Source organism: Pygoscelis adeliae, unplaced genomic scaffold, assembly GCF_000699105.1.
Source record: "Pygoscelis adeliae isolate BGI_AS28 unplaced genomic scaffold, ASM69910v1 Scaffold63, whole genome shotgun sequence".
Classification (NCBI taxonomy): domain Eukaryota; kingdom Metazoa; phylum Chordata; class Aves; order Sphenisciformes; family Spheniscidae; genus Pygoscelis; species Pygoscelis adeliae.
The window spans coordinates 4,054,309-4,062,246 of NW_008824414.1; positions in this window are offsets into that span (position 1 = coordinate 4,054,309).

Consider the following 7,938-nt stretch of genomic DNA (forward strand, 5'->3'; position numbering starts at 1 on the left):
GTTCTAGGTGAGTAACTTTCACCGCTTCCACCAGTCTTCTGTGTTGTTTTTTGGTTTCTTTTGGTAATGCACTTTATTGATGGACACCGCTGCCTTGCTGCGTGAGGTTGGTGGCAGAAGAAAGGCGATTTTTCTAACGTACTGTCAAGAGCGGGACTTTAAAATGCAGTAGCCTGCCCCACAGAAACCTTCTTGAACTCTCAAAGTCACTGGATGCTGATTCAGATCAATCCACTAATAATGCAGATTTGTTTAGTCAGTCATACGTGCCGTACAGCTGTATCTGCTACCCCGCATGGAGCTTTCCTGACCCAAAACCTTGCTCCAGAACTTTTGGAGGAAACACTAAAGCAGCGCAAAGGCTGTTTAACCTCATGACCTGTGCCCTGCAGACAAGGTGTGAGGGAGAAGGAGGTTGAAAATGTGCTGTCGACTGAAGGCTTCTGTGACAGGGAGGGAATTGCCCTTCAGGTCTAGGGCTGAGTCCTGTGCACTTATAACACAACTGGAAATACACCCAGACTGTCTTTATTCCATTTGGTTGCACAATAGCAATGACAACACAAGTATACAAGGTTTAGCTGTACAACACCAGCAAGACCTTCTCTAAAGGTCTGTGCATCTCTGCTGTGGCTGCTGAGGACAGATAGCCTGGGCCTATGCCGCAGCCCCAATTCTGACTGAAGCCTGCGCCTCGGGGGCTTAATGCCTCACACTTCATGTCCAGGTGTGATTTTGCACTGCCTAGATAGATTGGGAGCAAACCGTAAAACAGTCAACAGCTACCACACGTAGAAAGGGAACATCTTCCCAACGCCATTCCTAGAAATCTTATTTTCGATATTTATGGTGGCACAAGTAGCTCCTGCTAGCACAGGAGACACCAAATCACCCTTATTAAGGGTATTGATCCTGAAGTGTCACAGTTTGAAGCAAAGAAAGATCTCTAAAGTGACGTTTTGCACTAAGAGCAGAATTAAACATAGCACAGATATACATCAGTATTTATATGGAGTATTTAGAATTTAACTTTCTAGAAAAAATGTATATGAACTGGTAAATGCCTCAGTAGAAAAGAAAACAGGCATATTCCGTCAAATACTTAATTCAATTTCATATTCATTGTGTCAACCATTTTTAGCCAAAGGGAAAAAGCTGCAAAATCTACTCTGTTGCTAGAAGGCAAAATGGTTGAGGAACATACAGCGCGGTGTTCACACAGGCATACCCCATACCTGTGGCAAAAATTATTTATGCTCCTGAGAGAAACAAATTGTTCAGAAATAAGAAGACATTGAATCCGTTTCAGAATGCAACATTGCATTAGAGCATTCCTCCAAAGCAGTGATGGAAACGTGGTAGTGTGTAGGCACAGCAAACTCATTTCAACATTTCAACTGAGGTTAATAAAGTACCCACTTTGTTTTATTCACTGGGTGACAAACATTTCTTTAAGCCCAAGTGTAAAAGTTAGAATAAGCAGATTCCCAGGCATAGGAACAGATCAATGGCACCAAGTTCTGAGGTGCTTTGCTATATAAATATGGGTATTTCCAGACTGCCTTGCTCTGGTTCTCGACACTTTTAAGGAAATCTGAAAGCATATTCCCATGGAATTCAGAGGGAAGTTGCTTCAGCGAGGAATGAACGGCAAACAATCCAAGTTTAGGATTTGGTCCCGTTGTCGTATTGAAAGGAGCCTCTGAAAGGCTGCAGACATAGACAGTACACGGCTTCTGGGCAGCACACGGCCTACGAAGCGCTTTGGCAGCTGCACAATTCCTGCCTGGGCTGGCGAGGGGCGGTGCGGCTGCCCGACCGGGCACACCCCAGCCTGACCAGCCCAACTCATCTCTCCTGTCCCGCCGCCTCGGCAGCGGCCTCCGCTCCGGAGCCAGAAACAGGAGCCTGCGGAGCGGGAGGTGGCAGGCGGGAAGCAGACAAGGTGCTGTGGTGGGCGGGCAGCTACCGCCTCTGGGTTAGAAGTCTTAAATTCAGAAGATAAGCAAATAATGGTGATGTAAACGATGACAGTTTTTAGTACTCTGATGGAATATACTGTTTCCAACACAGTTTCTTCTGAAAATAAAAGAACAGGCACAATAGGAAAACCCCAAAATATTCCATCCTGACATCACTGGCACAGGAAGTTAATGTAAAATTGAAATGGAATAAGTCAGAATTAAAAAAAAAAAAATTAAATTCCAGCTAGGCAAAACACTTATCCGCAAAATATTATTTGGTGAAAATTGTTGAAATACTGTCTATTTATACAATTATAAAACTAAAATATAGCAATTTGGTGATATTTCCAACCAAAAAAATTCCAGTTCCTGACTGTAATCTAGCTTTGGCACCTCTACCAAGTGCCCAAATTAAGTCTTTTGCAGAACTAGTAAGACTGCAGTGAAATTAATGAGGGATTAAAAGAAAAACAGAAGAGAAACTGGGATATATATGCTAATTTGTTTTTCTTTTTAAACAAAATATTAGGTTCTATGTGATATTGTGCCAGAGAGAATTTTACAAACTAAAAAATGAGGCAAGTGTGTGTTTTCCTTTCTCAATACCTCTTCAATGTGGTTTATAACTTGAATAATCTCTGCTACACTTTAAATCCATATACACGACATCAAATCTGTTAGTAACAATGTATTTATCTCAGGAGTACATTAAAGATGGAATATGAGCCAAAGTATTTATATCTTTCTATACATATCGCTTGAAAAGGATTCCAACAAATTCTCTCAAGCTATTCTCTTTAAAGTCCTTCAGTAAAACTATGGCTTTGGAATTCTACTTTTAATTTTTTTTTTTTTTCTTTCAGAGCAGTTGGAAGTATGAAGTATTTGCAATTTTGAGTAAGTATTCCCTTCTTTTCTGCCAGTTTAATAAAAGTTAGCATCTACCTACAGTAAGTGGAGTACTCCAGTAGTTTCCCTGGTCCTGGGTAGCCTCGATTTCGAAGAAACTTTTTGAAAAGCACTGTTCCATAAAGATTTGAATGCATGCCTAGCGATGCCAACAATTATGATTCAGGCAGTAACACACAAACTGTGACTTTGTTCCGTCTTCAGCTATACTTTCTTCTGACTCATCATCACAATTCAATTTTAAAAGCCATTAAGAACACTCAAACTGCTTTTCTGATGTAAGAGCAGAAATTGTATTGGAATGAATCAGTCGTATACAAACTTGCAAGTGTGCATGCACAAATTCTCACTGTGGCCCAGAAACCTTTTGGCTTGCACAGGTAGGTACTAACGTTCCAGGCCTAGCTGATTCCCACACAAGCCTGGCGAGTCCTTTTCTTTGTACCAGGACATAGCAAGGGAACGCGTTTAATGGTTACGGCTTATTTGCTTTATCTTTAACTGGTACCCTTGCAGCCTCTGCAAACTACTTTGCAAACCCTGTGTCAGTGTCCCAATCTGTGACATGGATGCAGTACCAGAGGCTCAGTAACATTTTCCCTCTTTTTACTCTTCGGAAGCCAAAGGCACTGGGAGGAGATTTGCTCCAACAAACGGCAGAGTCGGGAAGAAACCTCAGAGATCAGAGCAGACACACCAGCTCCCTAACATCCAAACGTTCAGAGAGCCAGCCAAGTCTTCCACAAGTACTGCAACTCAACCCCCGTGTCTCTGGCACGACAGTCCCCTCACTGGCACAGACGACAAACATGAGGGGGGACAGGAAAATGAGGAATAAGGAAAGAAGGGGTGGAATGAACCAAGGCTGGACTGAGACTCTTCGCTCCAGTTGCACAATGCAGAATCAACGTTAAAAAAGACCTGACATTCATTTTCACAGTGCACTGTTCGCTATTGGCTCCTATAAGAACTGGGAGGAACAAGAGGAGATGGCAGAATACAACGTCCCCGACGTCACCTGTTAAGGAACAGCATCTTAGCCCCTTCACCCCAGAGCACATGTGGAAGATGAAAGGGCACGAAACAAAAAGGATGGAATACAGGAGGAGAAGAGGAAGACAGAGCGCCAACCAGGTCTGATTTAGAAAATAATCTAAAGCCTCCTAGATCAATAGGAAGTCCCTTTAATTGATTGCAATGGGCTTTGAATTAGACCTATATTCTACCTATCAAGTACAGCTGCTGAGAATCAATGATATTTTGACTTACCCCTCAAAGCAACAACCACACTGGTAACTTTTGGCTAAGAGAAAGTACAATTAACAGCATATTAATTCATTAGAGTTTATCTCACTGAAGTCCCCTTCTCATCAGATTGTAGACTCATCTGGCATTTGTAAGTGATCATGCAGGCATGGATATCCTATATAAATGAGGCAGTAAAGAAAAAACTTTTGTTCTTAGCATTAATTCAGATCAAATATTCATTGATATCTACATTTCTCAGCAAGTATCTCAAGCAGAGATCAATAAACACTTATTAGTCACTGACCATGTTTCCTGCAGTAAAGGAGGGAATGTCAGCCAGCAGATGGGAGCAGCCAAGTAATCGGGGGAGCTGGAGTCTAGTGCTTGTCTGCCAGATGATCATTTACCTTCTCTTTGTCTCAGTTGCTGCATCTAGAAGACTATAGATCAAAGGATTTTTTTTTTTTTAAGTATTTTTAATAGTCATTCCTTAAAAATACAAATCATTATTTCAAAATACAAGTATGGAGTGTTGCAGGGAAAAAAAAATCACAACTGAAAGTTTTTGGTTTTTGAAAATTCTATTTCTTTCAGGCCCAAGTCATGAAATGCATTACTTTGTGAAACTGGGAAAAACAAAATTATTAAACTTTTCAAACGTTTACATGTGCCTGCTTTGATTTTCTATGGATTGCTGAAGTCTCTTCTCTTACCTGAAGTATTTTACCACCTCAACTCACATACAACAATTTTAACCATATTCTAGCAGAAAAACAAATATCTGAGTTGTCTGCAGAGCAGAGACAACCATTAATACTGTTGAACTATGGTACAGCAAAAAGGTTTCTGCCGCTTTAAAGAAAGTATTCCACAACCCTCCAAAATAACCTGTGTGTAGTGGACAATATAGGATTACTTTTTGGCAGAGTGAATATCCTGTTGCTATTGACTGCAGTGTTACAGTATCCTGACATACTAGTATACAGTTATTGTGAGATAAAGACCACGTTGAAAAACAAACTGATTGCAGTACTGAAAACAGAAAAGGAACTGTCCAGTAATACAAAAATTAACTTCTTTAAGAGAACAATGACTGGAACAGTGTTGTTTCTAGGTGAGCATTAAAGAATAAAAGCTTTAACTGAAACTAAGAAACTGTTGCAATGTATTCCTTTCTTCCAGGGATGCCATTTTAAAGCAAGACAGGAAAACTTGGTTAGAGATGGCTCTGTGTGAGTGTGTGTGTGTATATGTAGAGAGAGCATTTCTGTCATCTGTTGATATAAAGCTGTGGAAGCTGTGTGGTATGTTTCTGGTTTTTTGTTTGTTTTTACCTTCCGGCCCTGTCCACATTTATACGTTTGTTGAATTTAAACTAAAAGAATTATTAAAGGAGAGGGGGGGGGGGAAGCTTCTTGCATCTACTTTTTAAAGGGAATTTACAAGGACAATGTCTACAGAAAGAAAAACATGCTCATCATGAGCAATCCAAATTCTTCTTTAAATTTCTGTATTAGTCTAGAGGAATTTGTCAGGCAGAAACCTTCATTTTACAGTAGAATCAAATCTAATTACTGAAAGAATTATTTTAACAAAATGTATCTGAAAAGTCTTAGTGAGATATGGTGAAGAGTATTTCCAGGTGAGAAAGGTTACGTTTAATCCTTTTGTCCGCACCAGATTCACTCATACATGTTTTTCAGTTTTAATTTCATCCAATGTCCTATTAGGTAATTATTTGAAATATAGAGCATATAGCCACATTACTTCTGATACATTTCAGGTGCACACGTTTCATTATAAAGCATCTAAAAAAGGATGTGGTGATGTTCCTGGAGTGATCAAGAAAATCTCTCTCAGTGATCTTGTGGGTTTAATGCAATAATACTGTATTTCCCCAAAGAGAGGGCACACTTACCTTTGAGAGCCTGCATGGTACCCTGGGGAGATGTGAGCAGTAGTGCCTTGGCTGTCCCCAGAAGCCATGGAAGTGGTTGTGTATACTCTCAGTGACCGCAGTGCACATCTTTTATTGGTGGGTGTGGAAGGGACGGGCTTTTGGTCATTGCTTGGAAGCCACTGGAAGACTTGATGAGACACTGCCAACATTTAAGGTAAAAAGCCATGTATAGTTTTACAGTCATGCCTTAAAAATAAAAATCATTATTTAAGAATGCTCCTCTTCCAATGTCCCTTTCAAATGGTACAGAGCCTTATTGTGATATTAACGTCACCTTCTACCAGCACAGGTTATAACATAAAATAATTAGTGACCAATGCTAGAGAATATGTGAAGATGTAGAAAAATTTATCCACATTTGACAGGACTGTAGACATACAGCTTTATTTGGATAGATCAGATCCATACAATAACTGGAAGTTCCAAAGGACTCATTAGTTATCCTTTAGGTCTCCTAATTAATGATGTAGTCTTCTGAGAGCATGTTAATAACTCTGGTATTAATAGCAGCATAATTCTAGCTGAGAATTAAAAAAAAAACACCACTTTTTTGTAAGTACTTGTACAATAGAGTTTGGGACTTAGTAATAGACACATACATAAATTCATCAGATTAAAAATTAACAAACAGATTTCTAGAATTGTGATCTAGGGGCTGCAATAACAACTCCAAAACGAACTGCTATACTTTCATTCAGGAGACTTCCGTTCAGTTTATAGAGTTGAGCTCTCTTTTTTCTTACAGAGTTAGGAGTTGAGCTCTCTTTTTCGATGCCTCAGTGGGCCAGGATTTCAACACTGAAAAGCTGAAGACAGATTTCATCCAGTTTTCTGGACTATTTCCCCAAGCTCATAAACAGTGCCAAGCTGTTCTTAAAGAATCAGCCCTCATTTCCATGAATGGCTAATATTTAATAAAACATCTGATCACAAAACCAAATCTAAAAAATCAGTACTAAAATAACACTCCAACTTGCTAGCAAATGCAATGTTCTTTCATGTAAGTCCATTTCAACTCCATTTATTCCAGGGTTCTACAGCAGTCAAAATAATCAATGCAGAATTTTCCATGTGATTTACACATTGCTTTTTAAAATGAATTGACTGAAACAAAAAATGCTTATTTCTGCTGCCTGGCTTGTTTTCTAAAACATATTCTGTTTCTTTTAAAGTGAGAGAACGACCTCTGCTTCAGGAACAATTTTCTGAGACAGTGTGTTTATCAAATGGCTTCTCTGCTTTCATGAAAACAATTTATTTTCACTGAACTCTTCAAGATAAGCATTGAAGTCAGGAAGAATGTACAATGACATTTATAATTACATTCAAGAAACAAATATTTTCCTACAGAAAGGTTTTGGATTTTTATCTTCTTTAGAGACACAAAATATTTTCTTTCCTCCAACGTACCGTTTAAAGTTGTTTTCTCCCTGAAATTACAAAGTATATTTTCATATGCATGGAAAGAGAAGCCTGGGACAGTAATCTTCTCATAGAAAAGCTACAGTATGCATCCTAGACAATGAAAGCTGTAGCATAATCCTTACAATCAAATTGCCTTCTCTGCCCCACTCTTAGGAAGTAATCTGCAGACAAATGACAGGGAGAGCAGGGGGATTCATGACCTTGCAGAGCCTCCTCCAAACGCCCCCCATATGCCCAATCTTAGAAAATGGACAAAACAATTGGCCCTTGGAATGGCACGTCCATCTCGGCAGCTTTCCTCCCACATTTTCCCCTTGCTCAGAGACAGTTTCTTAAGCCCCAGAGCTCTCCGCAGAGCCTATGGACATAGGGCATGGTGCCTCCCATTCTTTGGGGAAATAGAGGATCTTCCTAAAAAAGCTCCCTCTCTTT